This window comes from Sparus aurata, chromosome 18 (genome assembly GCF_900880675.1).
Source record: "Sparus aurata chromosome 18, fSpaAur1.1, whole genome shotgun sequence".
NCBI classification, from domain to species: domain Eukaryota; kingdom Metazoa; phylum Chordata; class Actinopteri; order Spariformes; family Sparidae; genus Sparus; species Sparus aurata.
The window spans coordinates 31697307-31721634 of NC_044204.1; the positions used below are offsets into that span (position 1 = coordinate 31697307).

Below are 24328 nucleotides of genomic sequence, written 5' to 3' on the forward strand. Positions count from 1 at the left end.
CCATCAAAGTATTCGAAATAATATGATGTCAGGATGGTTGTGGAATCCTTTAATGCAACACGCAGGGCATGCCTGTAAAGTGCCACGTTTGTAAAAACTGCAGTTTGGTGAGGAAATCAATAACGCTGACGCGCTGCCTTGTGAGATTTCTGCAGCGCTCACATCTGAATGCCTCAGATAGACGACGGCCACATTGTACCGCAGCTGGAATGCTCCGCTCGGACAATGCGAGTGATTAGATGGTTGAAGGTGGCGATAGAAAAACGTGTGACACTTCGGTTTGATTTGGCGGGTGGCTCCCAGGTATAAACCCACTAGATTCTGGCAGAACCAATTTAAAATCAGATTGGATCACGTTCAAACTGAAGGGCTGCAGAGAAGTGCATCCAGTTCTGATGCAGAACCAGTGGATTTACTTCTCCTGAGCAACAGCAGACAATGTAATTTAGATGGCACATCTTCCATCATTTCACTATTTGGGCTGTCTCTCATCTCAAACATGACCCCTGCTGGCTACTTTGTTTTCTCTCTGAGAGAATCAATCATATCAATGCAAAACTACATCTTTATTGGAGGTGTGGACATAAAGCATAATCGAGGGTCTGCAGCTCATGTTGGCTGCTGATTGTCCGGCCTCTGCTGGACAATAAAGTTAGGTTGTGACATTGCTCCCGTGCGATGAATTGAAGGCGGCCATTAGCTGAATCATAATCAAATCGAGTCTTGAGGCCAGTAAAGACTCACATCTCTAATCTGTATCCAGTCTACCAGAATCCAAACTGGTTCTATAAACAGTGCTGTAGATTAAATTGATGTTATATAACATTATAATAATTACGTAAAGGAATTCAGACGAGGTTAACCCCAAATTAAGTATGCAAAACATCAAAACTTCCTGAAATTCAAAGTTTGCTTTTGACCTTTTAAAACAGCCGTTCTGCTTTGCTGAAGCTTGTTTCACATTTTAATTAATTAAAAGTAATTCTGTTCATCTGTACTCTTGAAAAGTTCTTAAAGAGCTCAGAAATATTTGTTTCCTGCATTTTCACATCAACTGACTCCATCTGTTAAAGAAATCCTGTGTCATGATTTCCGTCTTTTTTTCTGGCACAATGCTGTGATGGCCGTTTAAGTTTTGGACATTTGTTCATGGGTGGTTTTTTCAATCCATCTCTGCTCTAGCAGCGCTCAACATTCGCACAGTCGGCGTTGAGTTTGAAAGAGAGACCACTGTGACATTGTTCCCTGGCTTTAAGTCTGTTCAGATCAAATGTAAAAAAAAAAGAAACATAGAGGCGAACTCCACCGTCCACTGGAGTCAATCATCTATTTTTAGCGGGTTCACCCACATGTACACAACCCTCATACACGGGTACATGAAGGTACGCTATAATATACTCATCAATACTGAGCGCATCCTCATCAAAGACACTCCTGACTTCTAAAAGCAGCGAAATGACTGACAGAATGCAGGAGCATGTTGATCGTAGCATTGATCTTAATGATGCAACAAACCAGCTGCTACTAATCTGTGAGAATGATGAGCTCGAAGAGACAGGAAGTTACTTTAATGAACAACTTTACTGAGACGGCTGCTGACATCCGTCTGTCCACAGCAGTGCCCAATTACAGAGGAGCTGATTGTTGTCGTGTGTTGCCGCCACACCTGGGAGTGAAACGCAACACAGCTGGGAAATCTGCGAGACCAACACTCAGAGCGGGAATTAGTCTGTGCATCTCGTTTTGATTTGTAGGGCTTGTTAATTTGAAACATGCACGGTGAATTACCGAAGCATTATACAACATTAAACTCTTTAGTCATTTGCTGGCTTATTAACCCAAACATGCGCAATGAACCAGTGACACACCACATAAAACCGTACGAAGGTTAAAATATCCTTCCACGCTGTAGGCAAATGTGCATTTCTTTCAAATACCTTTCTCACATTCACAGTGTCCCCGAAGTCCAACAGATCTCATTACTGAGCAAAAAAAAAAAAGCTTCTCGTTTTAATGCGCAAATGATGCACAGCATCTATTTCACTGTTCTGAGGGGGGAGCGACGGCGGGGGCTATAAATCTGAGATATTTCTTCTGATGGCCAAGCTGTCACATCAATAAATACTGATTTGTGAATATGCAATCCAATACATGCTGTGGTACAGATGTGAGGAAACTCACTCTATTACCAGAACAACAATCCAAAGAGGAGAGAGGTAATTGGCAATTTGATCATTTAAAGTGAGTTGCGCAGAAGGAAGAGATGAAACGTGGCTTTGAATCCTGCCGGAGCTGAGCCGGTAATTTATGTGATACACATAAAAACAAGCTGCTTCAACCAGATGAACTATGTTTAAGCCCGTCTTCACTCACTGTATAATCAACCAGGGATCAATAAACCATCCTATTACTTTTATTAGATAGTATAGATGAGACTCAAATTAACTTCAACACTGGGCGCGTCATCAGCATTTATCTTGACAGAAGAGGAGCAGGAGCGACGAACACACTGCGTTTATGTCCCGCATTAAATTACGAACATGGCGTACTGCGGCGGCTGCGACTAACAAATTACTTTTATGATCGATTCAACCGGCAGTTATTTTCTTTCTTGATTAAACAATTAATTGTTGGTCGATAAAATGTCGGGAAACACCGAGAAGTGCCGGTTACAATCTCCTTAGGCCCTTCTAATGTTTTGTTTTGTGCGACTTGCACTCCAAAAACATCAATTACTGTAAATTCAGTTTACTATCACGTGAGACAAAAAGAGAAAATCAGTACGTTTTCTCAATTTAGAAGCTGGAACAAATGAATGTTGATTCATCTGTCAGCAAAATAACTTACAATTTGTGTTAGTTATAGACTTCTACGCAAGTAAATGTACATTTATATGGACAAAGAACATTAAATCAATATTAGCAGAGATAGTGATATTGAAATATATCAAAATGCACTGGAGTGGGGCTTTAAGCATGTTTGAGAGGGAGACGGGGGTCGACACTGGCTAGATTTGGGTTAGAGTTAGCGAGCTGTCACTGCAACCCGATTGGAGGTTTTGGCCAATGTCCATCCCAAGTGAGGCTCAGCCTGAATTGATGAAGCCTAAACTTCAAGTGGAAAAGCCCCATCAGAGCGACTACACATCCATATGTGTCACCAGAGTCCATTTACCACGAAAACTCAGCCAACTGAAAAAAGTCCCAAAAAGACTGTCGCTGTTTACTCCTTGTTTTCGGAGATGCTGGAAACATGATGCTGTTCCTCTCGGCCGGGCTCGGTGGCACCGTGACCTGGACTGTGTCCAGCTTTTGCGCCAGCGGGCCCCCACATACTGACGATACTGAACGGTTTTGGTGCGGATCATCGGGGTTGACAGAGATCAATGCGACACACGCCCCACGAGAGCAGTCACAGGTCGCCTCCTCGTAAAGGGCGCCACCGCTGAGAACACAGACGCTGCAACTCAAATCAGTTACAGACATTTCTTTTATACGTTTCTTGTTTTGGAGGGTTTCTCCACTGAAAACAGAGAGTGCAAAACATTAATGATGAGCCAGTGTGTGAAGCTGAACTAACGCTTAAACCAAATCTGCTGCAGACACATGCTGCTATGATGTAACCGAGTAAAAATCATTAAAACTTTAAGCATGTTTGATTAGAATGAAAATGGAACTGACGTCTTCATGAGACATAATTTAGAAATATCCTGCAGCATTTTCACAAAGCGAATAACTCCACAGCAGCATGACAGCAGAGAGAAAAACTTTCTGTTCTGCTAAAAAAAACGAAAATTAAAAATTCACAGGGTGCCAAACTTCCGTATGAGCTAATCTACTGAGACTTCACCCCTTAATGCTGAACAAGGAGTGTGATGGTGCTGAATTTAGATAAACATGGAGGTTAATGAATCGAGACAGCTTGCGTTCACATACATGCTATATTAATTTAACTCCCTCTCATCCATTATGCATGACGTCGGAACGTGACTTATCGTCAGCAGTTTGCCTGACTTTGAGCTCCCCTGCAGTGCCCCTTCTTTTCACCAATCACATCAAGCTAAAAAAAATTCAAAAGTTCTCAGACGTAGCAGAACAACCAGCAGGCAGAACAGGAGCTGTAACAAGCAGAGGTACATCTAAAAAAGGTAAGTGGGCTCCAAACAGCGAGAAAAACGCCCCAAAAAAACTATCAATTTTCAACAAAAACAGAACAATGCAACAGAGCTCTCGTTTGTGCCACGGAGAAAACTGTCGATACTACGGAGTCGTGTCTCGGATTGAGTGATTCACACACAACCACGTGTTAATGAGTTATCAGTGTTGAGCTGTCACGATTCTCCAAATCCGTGAATCACTTTGATTTACAAGTTTTTCCAAGATTTCAAGACAAGATGTTTACTGTTACTCTGAAAATCTTTGGCTGAGAGACTTCACTACAGAAATGGTATAATAACAATATGACGTATAAAGCAATAAAAACAAAACAATAATTTAAACCTTACACAGGCTTTTTTTCATTTGTCCTGTTTTTGTTTTTTCTTCAGATGCACGTTGGATGTGCGCAAGCAGGCGAGAGTGGAGTGAACAAAAAACACACGCAGGGAGAACCACCGATCTCGCTTTCGACACCCCTTCTTGAGTTTGTGTTTAAGTGACAAATACGAAGCGACATGGGCAGACAGGAGGAGGTACAGAAGGACCAGAGAAGAAACAAACAGCATGGAACAGGCGGCTAAACGTGACAGCGGATAGCGTTTCTCTCCCACTGTCTCAGTGGACTGACACGTATTTTAATGAGAAACCACACAAGAACAAAATACAGGGCTGAAGAGCAGCTCGGGATCCAATTAATGGGGGTTGGACGTGGGACTTGCTTTCCTCAATTCCACTGTAGAGTCTATTGGACTAATATTCAACCTGCACTGTTTGCTGGATGACTCTCGTCTCCTTTTCAATCGAGTTAGCGCGACGGACACTCTTCAAATTAATGCCCAGGGAATGTAATGTGTAGAATATCGACTCTGCACTTTTCCCATGAAGGTAATTGTTTTATTGTGGACTGCATCCTGTCGCATCGCCCTTTTTTCACAAAGAGATTAGCTCTACTCCTGCAGCACTACTAGATTACTGCTACTGCTACAAGTCATTTTGGGGCTTTCTCAGTTGCCTCAGTGCCCCATTATAAATCTGAAATAAGCCAAAACATGATGCCAAACTGTCAGCAAAAGCAAAGACAGAGGATCAATGAGAACTCTGAAAGCTTTTCTTGCCAGACTGACGATGAATCAGATGGTGACTTGGACCACGAGAATAAAAAAGGAAAGCCTCCGGATTCGGAGCGAAAAACAATCCATCAGATCCAAACTGTGCGAAAGTCTGTAACACAGAGCCGGTTAAATCAGATGGGAAACTGAACAGCTGTGCAATATAATTGATTCCACATGTGATGTCAAGCACGCAGCCTGTCTCCGACTCAAAAATCCTTTTCAGTGCTCACTTCTGCAAGAGGTTAGTGCTCTCCAAAACAACTTACAGCAGCGAGATGAGATTGGCATCGCTGGATCTTCTGTTTATCCCACCGATGTGTCGTCTGAGTGCTCAGGCTCAGAGATTTGAATGTTTGTTTGCGCTTTCATCCGTTTCGACCTTCATTATCCTAACCGGTTTCATCAAAAACATCATTATTACAACATGAAATTCATCTGAAAATCTAATCGAGGAAAAAAAAAAAAAAAAAAAAAGCGCTGTAATCAATACAATGAGCTCCATCACGACCAGCTGACAGATTCATTTCACAGTATAAACACTCCCTTTTTTTTTTTTTCCTCTGGTGTTTGCTTTTCATTGACCTTCCATGATTTTAAGGTTGCGGACATCATTTTTTTAGGAAATAACAAAAGGTTATAGGCATCATGTTTGTTAATGGCTTAATATCCGTGTTTACTCCCCGTCTGATGAGGTCATTTACTTTCCAACCCAACTAAAAACGTCCTGATTTGTCTTCTATACATCAACAAGAAATCAAGGCGCTGATCCAAAACGTGAGCTTTTACTGCAAACTCTCCACAGACAGAGATCTCTTCGGTGGCCCAGTGTGAAGTTCTGAGGCCCTGATTAATTTCCTGCTCGTGTCCTCCATTGTTTCCCACAGGATGTGGAGGAGAAAGAGGAGGGGGATGAGATAGCCGTATGGTTCAAACCCATCTTTTTAATCTAAAGACATTTGAAAGCATATCATGGAGCCAGGGGGGGGGGGGAAGATCCTCATCAGATCACTGAAGGTTAAGACAAAGAAAGTCTTCAGGCGCAGATGGAAAACGGAGAACCCAACCCACTGCCGATTAATTTCGGCGTCCTGAGGTAATAGAAGTTTTATGTTTAAAAGTGAATCGCTGAACCTGAGAGTGACACCGGAGAATACTCGGAGCTGTACAGTGTTTTCAGGCCTCTTTAGTATCCAGGCAGCCTGTGTCCAGTTTGAAGCCTTGCAGGAGTTTGCTGTTTAACAAGTAGTCACTACACAGCCAAACCCTTGTTTAGTACAAGAGACACAAATTGAATATGTCTACTGATGCCTGAAGGACAGCTTGACACCCTCTAGGAGGAAAAACAAGCTGGAGAGCTTCTTTAAATCTGGGTTTTCTCCCCTTTGAAGTTTAAACTGTCAGAACAAGAGACCAGGGCCTCAGAAAGAAAAGCTGTGGGACTGTCACTCTTTGTTGTGGTGAGGGGAATAACAGCGCTGCAAGTCCTCATAGCTTGTTATATAATGCCACGCTTGGCGAGAAAACATCTTTGATGGTCATGCTTAATCAGCAGCTGGAGGAGTCCTGAAGCGAGACGTGAAACAATTACGAGTCTGTGACAGAAGCCGCTTTTTACCCCCCCCGTAATTCGGTTCCCTAAAAATAAAGCGAACGTCCAGCGAATAACCTTGAAAGCAAACACTTCTATATCTTTTAATTGGGAAGCACACAATCTTGCTTTTCTATCACATTAAGTCATTTAAAATAAAAATTTGTTCAAGGAGTGGATTCAGACACATTTTGAAATAACCCTCAAATGATCCCTCCATAATAAAAACTTCATGGGTCTGCAAACGCAATTAATATTCCCTTTACTTCTTCAGAGCGCACACAGCCTCCACGAAATCACACAAAACTGAGTCTAGACAACTGAAAGTCATCAACCAGGCGTGTGTGGACAGCCAGCCCTGTTATCAACAGCAGGGATACAACTAATTGTTTTAATGACTTAATAGTTTCTCTTCTGCTCTGTGAAGTGTCACGAAATAACGAAAATTGCCACACTGACATGCTCAAATTAGAACCCGAACGATTTATTAATTTATTTATAATATTATCGGGTGGTATTTGCCCAACACAGAGATATTTGTGTTGTCTTAAACTTTTTAGAGACGATGATGCAGCAGAAGATGCTGAGTGCCTATAACTACAAAATTCATTGTGTCAGTGCACTGAATCATTTTGGACATTTAAGTTTAATGTTAAATTGTAAAACTTCCATTACGCCTCTTTGATGACCACATTTTGGGGATCGTTGATTTGATGTTTCTGCTGTTTCTTTTGGTCTAGCCTGCCTTATGCTTGCTTTTCGATGATGGCTTGTGCTTATTTTTTGTGGATTACAGGATTTCTTCTATGAGCCCTTCGGGGATTTCTGAATCTTACCTGTTGAACTTTCTTCTCTTTTTGTTGCTGTGTTTCTGCTGCTTTTTTCTACGGAGTCAAGTTGTACCCACCTAAATGTGTCCGATCCATGCATTATACCCTGAATAAATAAAACAAACGTGCCAAAAAACACGCCATCTAGCAGAGTTAATGAAATTAAGAAAAACATCCTGGACCTGTCCCTTTTTCTGGAGTTAATGGGGTCCGTTTTGGGCCAATATCCGTCCTCTATCCAAGTTTTGTGGAAATCCATCCAATAGTATTTGTGTAACACTGCTGACTTTACAACCATTAAACCAGTGGATGCGAGTGAAAACTGAAAATGCTTGGCAAAAGTAATTTACAACTCTATCCAGCGAAGAAGGCGATGAGATGCGGCTGAAAGTAAGAGGACCCTGACTGTTTTCCAAAACATCAAGAATGAACCTTGGAGCTTTGAACAACTCTTGTTTTCTCTTCTCATTAGCCGGTATCTCTGTAGACAAAGCCAAAAGTTGCGAGAACATATTGTTCCTGAAATTTCGACACCACATGAATTCCAACTACATGGTTAAAATATGCCTGCATGCTGCTGGAAGGCCCGCATACTCAAGCTCCTGGGAACTCAGGGTTTTGTCTTTGAATCAGTTGGACGGAGAGAAGCCGAGACAAATGCCCTCGCCTACCGTTAGTACTCACACACGCCCACGTACCCTCCCATTAGACGCGCTCTGGGAACTGTGGCACCGTAGCAGAATAACACGTGAAGTAGTTTGTCCGCCAGGCAAAGCTTCTTGTGCATTCCATTAACTAAAAACAGAAGCATAATTATTTCCTCAAGATCAATCAGAAAATATGCTCCTGTGCACGATTCAGACAATAAGCAGTAACGGCCTGCAGTTCAACAAGGACAGACGGGAAGTTAGGTTAGGAGAGAAGTAGGGACTCCAAGTGTATTAATTACGCAGGGATGTAGGCTAAGGACACAATAGCGCACACGAAAAAAAATCTCTTTATCAGCGGTTCCAGCCCGAGCCCAGGAGACTTTGGGCTACTTCTGCCAGCAAAAACATCTGCGAAATCTATGAGCACGGCCTGAAACATGACCAAATGGCCTGGAATTCCAATAGACAAAAAATGGCCTGGATTTAGCAGAGTCAGCTGTACATTTCTGAGCACAGAACTGGGCCGCGGCATAAAAATTCATCTTTATGACACGACACGCCTGGTGCCCCCAGGACCTGGACAGAGGATGTATAGGTAGTTAAAGAAAGAATGGGTCCATCATGATACATTCTATAATGGCGCATATAACCCGCGAGCACCGATTTCACCTGTTCACAACCTTCTAGTCTGAGACGTCGCCAGAACTGATGGGGGGCCTGTTGCTATGGCTACCTTTGAGCACTATATAACCAGCACATCTAAAGCCAGTTATCAATAGACTCTATTCAAGTTATCTCAAGATGGATTTTACTCGTAAGTCAGCAGCTGTACAGCACCTCTGAAAGTAGCAACAGCTAAAGCTAGCTGGTGTCTCTGTACTACAGTATGCACAACCAGTAGCTCGACATCGTACACAGACACCTGCATAACAAACATCAAGAAAGAGCATGACCGCGGTTGAGGTGTTGCATTTTCTATGTTAAGTCAGGAGAAAGAGTGTTGCTATGATGTCAATTCTATCCACTTTATTTATTTATTTATTTTTATGTTTTAAAGCCTCTTAAAAGGTTTCAATCTCTATGAAATTAAAGCAGCTATACTGGATGTTTTAATTGTGACAAATCTGCTGAATTTCAGCTTAATTGTTTAGCAGGTCAGCTCTAAATAGACATAGTTACTGTGACAACTAGATGTTTAACATAGTGGAGATTTCAGAGACTTAAAAATATATATATTTCCTTGGAGAGTTGGTACAGTAGGGACTCAAAACAGAGATAACACAAGTATTTGTGTTTAACTTCTAGTTTTAGCTGGGCCCAAGTTGGCGACCAACCCTGAGAATACCGAAAAACATGGCATTACGCTGGGCACCTTACATTTTAAGTGTTTTGTGCCTGATGCAAGTTTCAATGGTTCCAAGAAGTTTTTTGTCTAAAACTAATCAGCCATCATCTGTAACCTCTTATCCTTTGGGGGGTCTGGAGCTGATGGGTGAGCGGCATGATACAACCACAGAATTACATTCACAACTACCTACGGAGCCCAGTTAACAGCCAACCTCAACTTGATGTCTTCGGACCTGCTCAGAAAGACTTTCGTCAGGTCGTCAGAACCTTCTTGCTGCGAGGCAACAGTGCCGCCAAGCTGCCCCATCAACTTAACCCAGTAGTTTTAACGCCTAAACCTAACCACTTAAACTGAAATTGCTGTAACACAACTTTCAGTGATAATAGTCTTTGTCCATCTGTATATCATGTCACCGGATGTCCTAAAGGCTCTCTGGCAACTGACTCCTCATAAGACCCAAGAAACAGTCTTAGGTCAAATACACACATTATTGAAAAAACAACATGCACTCTGAGCACAGGCTGGGAAAGTCACAGAGTTTGCAGAATCATGCACTGCTAAATCCTAAAAAAATCCTGCCCATCCGGGACCAATACCAAGTCTTTAGTCAGACCTGAACCTCACTTATTGCTGGCTTGAATATACAATACGAATTTACAACAGACTCTCTGACTCACCTTTTCCAAATTAACCTTAAACCAGTCAAATAAAAAAAAAGCTCTCATGTGAAATAACGAAAACGGTTCCATCTATGGAAAAAAGAAATTGTGTCCATGTAGGACTACATCATTCATAGAAACAGTTTATGAAATTTTTTTTTTTGGATCATTAAAGTATATTTTCTGATCTAAAAGTTTGTTATAACCAGTTTGCCAACCCCTGACTGAAATAGTATCTCTGGTAAACAAGGTTAAGGTCCTGGATTTAGCCTCGTCCGCCCACTGACTCCTGAGCTGTTGTCATCTCACCATGCTGCTGACTACTGCAGCAGCTGACAGCATCTTATCAGCAGCTGCCAATTACAACATGGGAATCTTATCAGCTGCAGCCAATTAGAACCAGGGGAGTTGCTGTGAGAAAATGTCAACAGCTCAGTGAACTTGCCAGGGCTCTTATCTGGCCACGCCTCTTCATCCAGGCAGCTCTCTCTTTGAGTCGACTGTCAGAGGACAGGCTGCCGGTGCAATGTTATGACAAGAAGGGCAGGAGGTACAGCAGGGTGTAAAATCTCAAACCTCCCAGAAGGACTCCACACTTCCCGAAAAATGGTAACATTTTATCAATTTTGTGACAGCCGACGACTAGAAAACCTCCAAAAAATGTTTCATTATTCACTCGCTCCCAGCTGGGCGTCTGTTCAGACCGAAGGTGGAAGCTTACACAACATATTAAAAAACCAAATCTGAGATAAGTGAGGAGTGTGGAACACAGTACATTTGCTCCTTTTCAGTGCAGGCTTCTCAGATTGATTGCAGTGGGAGAAATATAAAGATGTTCTTCTTTTCACAGCTTACTGACGTGGATGACAGGCAGGATGCATTATTTCTGCTTATACACATCTGTTCGCCGATCTCTACCGAGGACTCGACGACACGCTTCTGCATCGCTTTTCAAGAACAACTGAAGACACTTGATTGACTGTGTTTCTCTTTTGCTGTCTTGTTGTTCAGCACTGATGTGATACATTGCACAGACTGAGCTAATTGTCATCCAGAGGTACTTTGCTTACATTTCTTCTCTATTATCTTATTGTCACACAGAGGATTGATGTTTTCTTTCCAGTACGCTGCTTTCAAGGTTTACCTTTGTATAAAAACTGACAGTTACCATACCGTATTTTCCTACTTATGATTCAGAGTTTTACTGTAACAGCGTTGTTAAAATATATATTTCAAGTTGATGCCACGCTTCCTGTCCGTCAGGACATACTGTTTTGTTAAAATACAATAAAGCCTTTGTTCAACAGAAAATAAAAAGCTTCTGTTCATTCCTTTAAAGTTCATTATGACTGACAATAAAAGTTGTGAAATACAGTATACCCTGAAATCACTAAAAATCCCTTTTTTTCAGTTATCTTACCAAATAAATCACGTAAAAATAAATCTTAATCTATGTGCAACAATAGCTGCAACTTTTAATTGGTCCCCTGATCATTTAGTTGGTAAAATAACAACACAAACTATAACTGCACCCAGTAGAGCACATACGTCCACCAAGCCCCAACAGTTCCTTTAAATTCAATCAAGTCTTTAATGAAACCTGCTAGATACAGATCACTTCTAGATACCAGCCAACTAAATACTCTTTTTTCTGCATCAAGATCTATGTGTTCCTCCCTAAGAAATTCAGACCTGCGCTAAAAGTTAAATGGGCGTATTCTGGATCCATCCTCCAACCAAGTTTTGTGGAAATCCATCTTGTAGTTTTTGCGTAATCCTGCTGACAAATCACCCAACCAACTAAGATACAAACAAACAGACATGGGTGAAATCATAACCTCCTTGGTGGTGGTAATGGTAGGAAAAAAAAGCCCATCGAAACCTCTTGTTTTTCTTCACACATCTGTCCAAAAAAGATATTTAGTTTATGTTTAAGTTTGTTTTTGTGTGAACGAGTCTGACTAATTAATCAACCGATCATTTGTAGCTGTTGTTAAATTGTTTCACCAACAAAAAAATCATTGCATGAACTTGTTTATCGGCACTTACATTAAGCCTCCCTGACACAGCAGTGAAACAGACACCTTGGCTGGCGCTGTTTTGATATTCAGCGGTTTGGACGAGACGCGATGCCGTCGCTGTCACTCCGATGATCGGGAGTGCAGACATACATTTTGCATGGCACGTGGCACATTCCTGTCACAAGTCATCGTCAGTCGAATCACTGGTCATGAAACTTAATGGAGACACATTAGGGTGTAGTCTGGCTTTCAAGACCGCGTCCAAGATTCTAGCAGACGGTGACCTCCACGGAGTCATGGAGCATTGAATGAATCATGGTCTGGTGCTTTCTCTTGTAAAGCTTTCAGAATGGAGGTCATTGCAGTTATTTCAATGGTTCATCTTTTCTCTAATGGCGGTATGGTTGACTGGCTCTATGAGAGATACCCGCTGTGGCAGCAGCACCGAGCTTATGGCAGACAAAAAACATCTGATGCCTTGTAAACCCTTTTCCCCCCCCCACTTGCGTGAAATAGGAATCTCACCACAGCAATGACTTTTTCTGGGGTTCGGTGTGGCTGTAAACATTTCCACTGCAGATCTGCAGCAAGGGTCAACTGCTGACCCCTAATATTATGGCTTTAAGTGGGAGCGAGGCCAACCGATGACTCCCTCTGTATTCAGCCAGAATGTGCCACCAGGGCTCAACATATGTTTACTCATGGGGCATATTTCCATTTCTTAAGCCATTCTGGGAAAACTTCCATCATAACTCACAGGATTAATCAGTCCATCAGATCACGAGACTTACACCTGCTGTGAACGGAGGTGGGAAGCCTTCATGTTTTCTGCTCAAGCCACTTGGAACAGACAAATAGTTAAATGCATATCTTATAAATAGATACGGCTGCTTTTAGTATTGTTTTATCAATTCCCCAGTGTTTCTTTTCATGTGTCTGCAACTTTTTGTACCTTTTTCTTGGCCATGTATTCCTTGAAAAATATGTTTCCAACTTCAACTCCAGGACTTTTCTGGCTGAATTAAGGTTAAATATATTTTAAAAAACTAAAAAATAAACACAGGTTACCGCAAATTAGAGGCCTGAATAACATTTAGTTTCATTACAGCTTATCTACCAATTATTTTCTGGCTTTTTTCATCCATTTGGTATATGGTGTTTCCCATAATGCAAGTTGTTTTTATTTGAACAAAATTATGGTTTTGCTCTAGTAACACTTATAAAACGAAATATCAGAAAGAAAGAAACCAGCAAATTCAGCAGTTTTCTTTCCTTCCAGTTTCAGCTCTACTGAAATGGTATAATCATAGTTAATTAAACTATGGTTAACGACTTGCTGCACTGTGCCTCCATCACAGGATCCAGTTACTCCAAGCTCATGGTGCAATGAGGCTGCAGGTAACACAGGTGTATAAAATATGGCCACAGAAATGGGAAACCCAATATAAGTTTGGGTTGGATGGATATTCAAGAATGAAGGAGAGGGAGTATAAAGTTGTTACGTAAAAAAAAAAAAACCTTTGCTTTCCTCCCACTGGCTTTGACAAATGGCTCAAACACTGTTCCATTCAATGCCATCACAACAAAGTTTGGAATTTAACAACCCTAATCATCTGGTGTGCTGACTTTAGATTAAACCCATTAGCTCTCATTCAACAATACAAATACCTGAGGGGGAAGTCAGGCCGAGCGGGGGGGAGGGGGACGTCAAAAGGCTGTTAACAAAGCAACCGCTGTGTTGATACAAACATCATCACGCTAGAATACCCGGCGGCCTCCACAGTATATAAGAACTGACACTTCAAAAAGTCAGAGAGACGTGTTTCCGCTGTACAGTCTGTGAAACAGTAGTCAGATCAGCGTGCACCGTCTGAATTTCACATTTGATTAATCTAACAAGCCTGTATATTAAAAATAATGCTGTGATTAATAATGAATTGACATGCTGCAGTTGGGCTTTCTTTAATCGTCATAATTCATTTTATTGATGCCAGTCAAGATGTCCCAAAGCTACTGTGTGACTTCATGGACTCCATTAGTCCACGTCAGGGACCTCAACACATATAATTTAAGACCACCAAAAAAAATACAGAAACAAAAGAAAGTGTTTATAAGGCAAGAGACTTTGATTGGTGTCTGCTCACCATATGAGGAAAACACAGCTGCTGTCTGACACGACACTGCTCAGAGACTGGTGAGAAGTTTCGGCTGTGCTACGTGCAGACAACGCAGGCATTAGCTTAGCCCCACTAGTTGCTTCTGCTGCTGCTCATGAGGGACTCCACAGCTTTCGCAATCATGATCCCTAACATGGAAGTCTTTCAGCATAAAGTACACCTCACAAAACGTATCTTCCTCCAACCTTTTGTCCTTCAACGTGCATCTTTCTATCTGGACTCATCCCTTCACTAACTAGCAAACAGGAGGCACAATATCGAAAAGATGACACAAAACCGGATGACAATGTCTGCAGCTAGCAACATAATGTGAACCTAAAACTTCTACTAATGGAGTTTTTCAGACAAATACAGACTGTAGGACATTTTTTAGGTAGGTTGACTGTTTTCCCATCAGCCTTAAATGCACCATCTGCAAATATAATACCTACAAGCTTTCTGGATACCTGAGATCTGCTATAGATGTTAGCTTAGTTAAACTGGGTCTTAAAACACAACTGTTTACTTTGATTTGTGTGCTTTTTTTAATCATCTTTAAATACAATTTTAACATTTTCTTAATGCGTTGTTTTTCAAATTAATTTCCATGTCTCTGTTGAGCATTTTGAATCGCTTTGCTCTGAATGGTGCTCTATAAATAAACTTGCCTTGCAGCAAATTACTGGTAAATTAAAGACAAATTAGCACCTCTATTTAGTTGATTTTAATTTAAGACCTTTTAAGACTTGCTAAGGAGCTGAAAGAACCCTGTGCTTAATGTCCAAGTGCACTGTAGGCTGCAATAATTAAGTCATTCATTTCGACCAGAAAGTCCTGTTTCAAGCGAACTTCACAAGTTGATTCGCACGTCTACAACCCGCGCGCACATGGTGTACGAAGTGTAACTCGCTAAAGACGCTCTTGTGAAGTTCAAACGCCGTCATCTCGCTTCGCCGCCCACACGTGAGGACGATATCCTCTCTCACACAACAACTAGGTGAGAAGGTGGGAGAGAAGGAACGAGAGAGCAGCAGCCAGATCCAGAGCGGTGCAAGTCATTGTTAGAGAAGAAGGGGCTCGCTTAGCATATAATTAGACTTTGGCAGCACAGAGTGTATCTGTCCCTTTTGTACACGAGAGAGAAACAGAGACATGCAGAATTGTTGTAGAAGTAGAGAGACCTTCCACTGAACCACCAGGCTTCTCGGAATGCAGACAAAAGGTAACTGTATGATGTAATTTTGAGTTCGTCTTGGCAGCTGTTGCCTGAAGAGAGATTAAGATGGAGTCTATTAGAAAATAACTCGAGTGAGAAAAGGTGCGTCTCCGAGTGCAGATAGGTCGGGATCAATGTAGCGGCGATTCAGAAGAAAAGGGAGATGATAAAAAGAGAGAAGACGGATGACACAAGTGGTACAAGAGTCAAAGCTTCTAAAGATCTGAATCATCAACTTGATGCATGTGTAATCTATATAGCAACAGAAAGGATTAATAATTCAAAAAACAGATAAATAATCTGCAGGTATATAAGAAATATTCAATGCCAACACTTCCCTGCTTCCAAATTATCAAATGTTACTTCCTGCTTTATATTTTAAATCTAATATAACACAAAAATTAAGACATTAATTACAACTTTGAGAAGTTGCATCGAACATTTTCCCAATTTTCGCACATTTTAAAACAGTAGAAAGCAATTATCAGATTAAACGATAATTCAAATCATTATTACAGTCGTGGGAGCTCTACTATATATTCAAAGTTAATAACTAGAACACTTAGTACTTCACAAGATAAAACCAAAAAACTGTCGTCAAGTTGAGTCGAACCGTTATATATCTGTTGGCTGATATTAACACAGATATCTCAGTATTGGCATGTGTGTTGTCTATCGGCTGATAAGAAACCTTTTGCAGAAAATGATGCTTGAGGTGATTTATGATGACTAAAATTCAAGTAAAGTTCATTGACTAAAATGACATCAGTGAACTGATAGTGATACTAATTGTTAAACTAAAATAATCTGCCTTCATTACATATTGTTGTCACGAGTGTGGCCGATATATCGATATCTGAATTTCTTTACTCCCTCACATTGGTATCGGCCCCAAAAACCATATATGGGTCAGGCTCTCCTGTCAGGAGCCTCTGAACATGATCGAATTTTGGCAGTTCTTTAGCTGTACATTACTTCTTCAAGCAGCGGTACTTAAACCTCAAAACCGCATTTCACTGCTGCATAAAAAGGAGCTTAATTTTTAAGATATAACAGCGGGGAGACTGAAGCAAGAGCTGAAAGTAGCAGAGTAGGAGGCTGAGGCCCGAGACCGACTCCAGACATTCAAAGACAACTACCACTGAAAAGACCAAGATGACTGCTTAGGAGAAAAGATTACTGGTCAGCGTGGCAATTTCCCAAGCTGGTAAAGTGTCTTTCACACATCCCTCCTCGGTGCAAACACACCCATACACTCATACACATCTAAAGTTTGTGTATACACTTGTTTTCTTTACTTTATTTGAAGCCCACACTGCATTTCCCTTGACAAAAAAAAATGTTGTATATAAATAAAGTTTCGTGTGCTTGCTTGCTTGCTTGCTTACAGGCTGTATGCGTTCCTTCAAAGAAGGAGTCGGAGCACACGGTCGGCTACAGCGCAGCTCTCCCATGACATTTTAGGGTTCAGAGCCTTTGCGCAAACATAATAAATAAGTCTAGTTTGGACTGATCCCGCTCTCTGCATCCTCTCTGTGATGTTTCATGTCGTGGAGCCCTGTATGGCATTCTGATGGAGCGCTTGACATTAACAAATGTCGTGTATAGGCTGCTACAGTCATGCATTAATTATGGCTGGGTGGCACCCTATGAGTAAACCTGAACAGACTGACTGATAACCCAGTGGGCTGCGAGGATGACAGAGGACAAAACATCACCAGGGATTTTTTCCTCTCAGAGTGATGGAACATGATCCGGGAAGGAGTGGAGGGAAAAGGTTTTGGCTTCCAACCCGTTCACACACACACACACAAACACACCCTTTCAACTTCTCTGGGAGGGTTGAGACGGTCTCTAAATGCAAACATCTGTCCAAAATGCATAAAGCTTTATTTCTCCAAACTATAATCATGTTAGCGAGCAGTCTGTGAAAGTCGCCCCTCACAGTCTGCCCCCTGGTGACAATGGCACCTAAAATTACTCTGGCATTTGCTGTCATTTTCCCATGTTGACAGCTAATTTAATCACCAAATGGCTCCGATTTCAGCGCGCACAGACGACACATTGAGCTGCTGAAGCATTTATCTGATCCCTCATCAGTTATACCACTGTACTCACCCATCTGTGTGGGTGAGGGGGCATCGATCTGCACGGTTGAAATAGAAGCATGAGTAAGCACCAGGGATGTAATGCAATTTAACGGCAGATTGTGATCGTGTAAGGGTTAGATAACGATAATGGTGAATATCCTCACGTGAATGACTTGACAAAGCTGTCTAGTCTAATAACCTGCAGTCCTACGGTGATTTCCTGATTCATTTTTGAATTGACACAAGAGGAGACCTCCAAAATCCTACGCCTGTCAGCGTGGCCTAAGGCTCGGCTTGCTCTTGTAACACCCGCATAAACAAGTTCATCAGATTTGTGAAGATATTATTATTTATCCCTATTCATGCAGGAGGACTTAGAGATTTGTGGTTACCTTATTGCAATTTTGTTGTCGTTCACTAAAAAGGATGCTTGCGGAAATAAGATGTCTCCTATATGTGCAATAAAAATACTTGTTTCTTCACAAAATGTGAGGTACATTTATTCCAGTGTTGTCGGTGAAGTCCAGTCCAGTTGCCTACGATACAGCACGTTTTAATGCTATTTTAAGAGTTTTTGATGTGATTGTGAAGATTATCAGGATGATACTGAGAACACATACTTAATGCCACGAATCCATGTGTGTGTTTGTCAGCTCACAGTATATATTATTGTTAGTTAACACAAGCTTAAGCTCCAGCTTCAGTTGAATTACCACCACCACCACCACCCTCTGGACTGGAGTGGAGCTGACCCTGATTTGTATGTGGCCTGGGGGATTGTAATCAGATTTGTGGTCCGGCCAACAGAGACACATGTGTGCTAAATGCAATTAAAAAGTGTTTTATGCGTGTAAATAGGGCTTTTCTTGATCAATAGAAATGACTGTTTCCATCCTGGGGGCTTTGAAGCTTCAGCCTCTTCATTTGAGCGGCTTCTTTTTCGACGCAGCCGACTTGACGTCTCTTTGGACGTCGATTACCATGCCAACGGTAGAAGCTTCAAAACATTTAGTCAACCCGACTGTTTTTAAAAGTTGGTTTTTATAAACAGAACAAAATCATAATTTTTCATGGCTGACGCTTTTCCTTCAACTTCTTCACCCTCCCTTGTTAATTAGATGTGAACAATTAAGCGCATCCCTCAGCGCACAGTTTGGTCATATGATTCATGGGGGTTTAAACGGGTTAATTACCGGTCACCTGATCTTTTCTGCACTAGCACCTGAGCAGCGGCCTCTCAGAAAGACATGTGAAATGGTGGCGTTGGAAAAATGTGGCAGGATGATGAAGAAGAGGCGAGGCAGAGGAGATGTTGAGCACACTTGTTTGGAGCACTAATGTCAGGCAGCGAGAGGCAGCTGGTGTGGATCAGTTAACCCGGCTGGAGGCTGAGAGGGAAGATAGAAGGACAAAGGAGGGGAGGGATGGATGGAGGGAGAGGTGTTGATAGCAGAGGAGAAGAGCCGCGGGGCCACTGTGATGAACATGCTGCTGAGAGTACAGCGCCGGGTAAAGATTCTCGCTGAGGTAACTCATGTGAGGCAACACATACGAGAAGAAGAAAAACAGACTGAAAAGTCAACTTTAGCTTTCTTCCCTTAGTAAGCTTCACCTTATAATTGATTTAAAACCCTACCCAGGCTCTGTGACATGTTATATCAGATCAACATGTCCATCTTGAATCACAGCAGTGGGAAGAATCGATGTAATGTGGACCCGACACTCCCCTAGTACAATCCGACTGAGTTCAAAAAACACCAGAGGTTTCGCTTCATTTATAGCTCGCCCACCTCGACGACATAAATAATTCATCAGGTAATCCGACCCATCCAAGATAGAGGTTATTCTTTGGTGTTTTGGGGCCGTCTAAGACGTGTTGAAATCTGACAGTCGCTGGTGGCTTTATGAAAACACTGTAGATAAAACCTCTCAACTGCCTTTACATTTGTAATTGAACCCTCCGAGCCCTTAAATCTCGGGCCGGGCCGGCTCCGTGAGAGAACATGCCCTCAACACGAGGAAATGGCAGATTCTATTTCAGCTAAAATGAGGAGGGGGGCTGGAGGGCTGAGCTACAGACGAACTCCTTTCTGCATTGAACAATTCGGCAATGTGTTATATCAGGGCTGAGTATACCATTTCCTTAATCTATTCATCTGTCAATTATTTTCTGAGTTGATCAACATTTTGGAGGATAATGTGCTGAGGAGGCTTCATATTTGTCCTTTTTTTTGCCCAACCAATTGTTCTAAACCGCTAAAGATTCAATTTTTCATGATGCAAGACCAGGAAATGCAGCAAACGCTCACATTTGAGAGCCTTGAACTATCAAATAATTGCCACTTTTGCTTGAAAAATGACTTAAATAAAAACAGCTGCCGAACAATGTTCTGTCTCGCTTCTTGACAAATCGTTGAGGTTCTACTACCTATAAAATGTCAAACCTTCATGACACTGAAATCAGATTGAATGTAGCTTTATTGTCACTGATTGACACAAAAAAAAAATCTTGCAAAAAAGTTAAACAGATCTCTGTATAAAGAACATTTTCAAAGGTGAAGGTTAAGCTTCACTTTATCTGTAAGTCTGTTTGAGATGCAACACTTAAACAGTAACGAACACGTGTTTTTCCTTGTGGTATTAGGAATCAAACATATTGTATGCTTATTTTTCCGTTGCCACTTTATTCAGATTTAAACAAAAACAATCCCGGAAAATAATTTACATTCACAGGGTTTCGATACAACACTGCCAGTTTCTCAGACTCTAGCCCACAGGCCAGACCCTGATTAGAAATCAATTTAGCAAAGTCGCAGAGATAATAACTGAAAATGGATCTGAGAATGTTAATGAAAAACACTGCCAGAAGACAACTTGTTCGGCTTCAGTTAGCCTACGGCGGTGATGTCCCTAAAGCGTGAAGAATGAAGAGACAACGCTCATCTGAAGCCATTTGTTTATCCTCCCTACACTGCTGCTGTGTAGAGGTAATAATGGAACGGAGACAACATGGACTTGTTGTTCTGATCAATCAACTTAAAGACGGCTGAAGATTTTTTAATTTTAATAATAGAATCTTTTCAAAGCTCAAGCATTGCTTGAGGCTTCGCCATCAGCTCTGGCGTGAGTCTACACACAGAGCAGAGCGGAGCTGCCTTCTGGCTCTGTGAATTATTTAGATCTCACATGTTTGTAGGCTTTGCAAAATAGGGTGAAGTGGCACTAGATCCCTGACCAGCGCAGCATGGAGACGAGTGATGGGGAGCAAGAGGGCACAATTAAAAAAATGATGGAGGAGGATATTGGGGAAAAAGGGATAAAAGGGATGAATCCCAGTAACATTTCCCTCTTTGGTGATCATCAGCAGATTGGATGGAGGATGAGATTTGAGATTTCCAGTCTGACCTGGATCACAGCAGCCCGGTCGCCAGGATATATGGTTAGCGTTTCTGCAAACCACAGATACGTCCAAGGCTGACATTTACACCAAACGTGGCATTTTACCTTCCTGTTTGTTGCGACAAAACCAGGTATTTTTTTCAAAAGGAGACCTGGGGATATTTCCAGCCGTATCTGCAGCAAACAAAACCGGCTATTTTCCATAGAAATATAGACCATGTCCATCTGTAATAGACGGTTGAGGTCAAGTTGCAACACAAAGAAATATTCAGTTTTTAATCATCTGTGGTTCCGCAGAAAGAAATATAGCCTGGCTGGACTACGATGATATTGTAGCATCCCAACACCACAAATAATCCACCTGAACTCTTGTCTCTTTCTGCATGTTAAGGACCAAACACTTATTCTGAAGCTTGGGTGACAGTGAAAGTGATCGTTTAAAGCCGTTCTACTGTGTATAACCCTTTTCTAAACACTCAACAATGCTCGAACGCTTCTGCAAGCACACATTGTTCATACAGTCGTACATGTGTATTTTTTTTTATCGCTCCCTGAGCAGCAGTAGAGACAAGTGCCCTGTTATGTTCAGACTGAAGCAGCTGAATCCCAGATGAATAAGGAGAGGCGGGCCCCCTTTCGCAGCTTGTCATGCATTTCAATCACTGTTCTCTCCCAGAGTTACAACGCTACAATACAGTACTGCAGAAGCATGCAGCAGCTCCTTCCAGACTGAATGCTTGAAAATCACTAAGTCATTAACCTTTATACTCCCCTACATGCCTGCGTACGTCCTGTTTTTGAGCTAATGAGCTCGTTTCTTTTATCTTCGGTCTGTCATCCTGTCGCTCACATCCATCAGCATCAATCTAAATCTTCCGTGTGGCCTCAGCGTCACCGGGACTGACATCCAGCTGTAGATCTCCTCCAGCATCAACATACAGCAATCAGGACACTCTGAACACACACACACACGCACACGCACACCCACACCCACACACACACAATGACACAGCCATATATCTAAATGGACTGTCACCTCGGACAGCTTAAGTAGCCCATCGCATTATTTACCTTCCAGCGGCTCTTTCCCTGCCAGCAGTGGGTCATTGACATCACATCACATGTGTGATGCTCAAATCCATTACTTTCCACAAATAAAAAAAAAAAGAAAAACCCACCCACATAAAAGAAAACACTGGTGTGTTTAATATTGGAATATCGGAAACTTTCCCGAAAGAGAAAACCACATTCAGTTCACAGAAGTGCAGTTTAATTCTGGGGTTTTGCTGCTCTGCACAGAAAATGCGAGTCAGACTAAAAACCATTCATCATAAGGATGCCAGCGTACAAAACGACAGGGTGTGGACTACACGCTCCCAACGGAGACTTTGTGCTGACAAAATGGTTTCAGGATCTCCGATACAAACCGAGACCACAGATGAAGTCAGCTCTCACAACAAGGGCTTTTTTCAGGAGCATTTTGTCCTCAGTCATTAAAGCCAGCACGTGTTATATCTAAATATACGGGCGAGGAGTGGAAAAAATCTTTATGACTGCAACTTTCACTCACAGCGTTCTTTTCATGCAACAATGGTGAGGCCAATTACAATTTCAAAGCTGGTGGTTTCCTATTTTCGTTTTGATGGATAACGTGGAAAAACATGTTTTTTGGGCTTTATTTGAGAAGACAGGCGAAGACGGACAGGAAACGGGGAAGAGAGAAAGAAAAAGGACCGCTGCTGCAGTAAAGTTTTTACATGTTGCGTATGCTTTACCAGGTGAGTAATAGGGCGCCTTGCAAAATAACATTCTGACTGAAATTCACTACGACACATAAAAATGCATATTAGGTGGATTAAAGTAAAGTCATAGTTGTGGGGCAAGTTCAGATCATATTCACACGGCGGTTGAGATGCCCTGGATCTAATCAAACAGTAATGTTAGTTAGGAAGTGGTTGAACGCTAAAGTTAGCATATGGGTTATCAAATATGTTATATTAACTTGAAATATGACCCGACGTCCCAACAGATTTTCATTATCCATCATATTTTTAGTTGCCGATCAATCGGAAAGGGGGGCAACTTGTCAGATTCCCATAACATCATCCCAGCATTCAACCTTTCAACCCTTTGCGTGGCGTCAGGGGAGAATGGCCGCCATGTGAATGTGGTCTATGAATTGCAATCCAGTTTGAGGAGCAGGAGCAGAACAATGCATTTCAAGGCTTAGTAGATGCAAAAAAAAAAAAAAAACCACAGTACAGCGGTTTGCACTCAATGATTCTCTAGCTCTAAAATAGCTTTTATAAATAATCCCAAAGTGAGCAGTAAACGTTCAGCATTCACAGGATCTGGATACAACTACTTGTGAAAATCCCCATCCCTACGTGATACAACAAACTCCAACCCCGCGCCTATAAACTGAAAATGGCAAGTTACCAGAACACTAAGCTGGTTGCTAATGTATGAACATTACTTACATTAACTTACCTTTTCTATTGCAGGGATTTAGCCAAGTTACTGCCAGAGTGTTTTTTTTCCCCCCAATACCAAGAGATTAGGTGCAAGCAGCCCTTCCTCCACTGTGCTCTACCAACGCAAGACTACGAAAGAATTCCCCTGGAATGTGCCAGCAAAGTTCAACCTGGTGGCACTTTCTTGCTGGATGACCCTGAGTTGCTTTTGCATTGGCAGCCACGCTGCTCAGAGACACTGACTCCATTCAGCAGACGATGAGGAGGTTGCATTTTTTTCATGCAGGCTTTAAGTCAGCCTGAATACGGCTTAAGTGTAGTTGAGGCTACGGAAGCTGAAGACTTAAGGGATTCAAAGCAGATGTGGACAAAACCCGCAAACACACATGCAGTTTTTTTCATACAGAATATATTATCTATATAGCTGCCTCCGTACTCTGATATGTTCACATGTACGCGGCTGGCAGACACAAATAAATCCTGGTACGTGTTGACCCTTTTAGCCAGGAGCTAATATACAAAATAACTTGAAGATCTAAATTCAGTTTGAAGGGAATCTAACATAAAACAGCTCACAGGTTTCTCCGCAGACTAGTAAAGTAAAAAACAGTTAAAGAAACGTATGTGA

The 24328-nt window shown here is 41.8% G+C and overlaps 1 protein-coding gene and 1 long non-coding RNA gene across 8 annotated transcripts in view; one reads left to right on the plus strand and one right to left on the minus strand.

Annotated features, from left to right (window-relative positions):
• Positions 1 to 24328, minus strand: part of enox2 (ecto-NOX disulfide-thiol exchanger 2) — a 190503-nt gene that overhangs the window by 73125 nt on the left and 93050 nt on the right. The window lies entirely within an intron of this gene.
• On the plus strand, positions 10820 to 11655 carry LOC115568506 (uncharacterized). The gene is made up of 2 exons (XR_003981412.1): positions 10820 to 10953; positions 11195 to 11655. It is a non-coding gene; the product is annotated as an uncharacterized LOC115568506 (long non-coding RNA).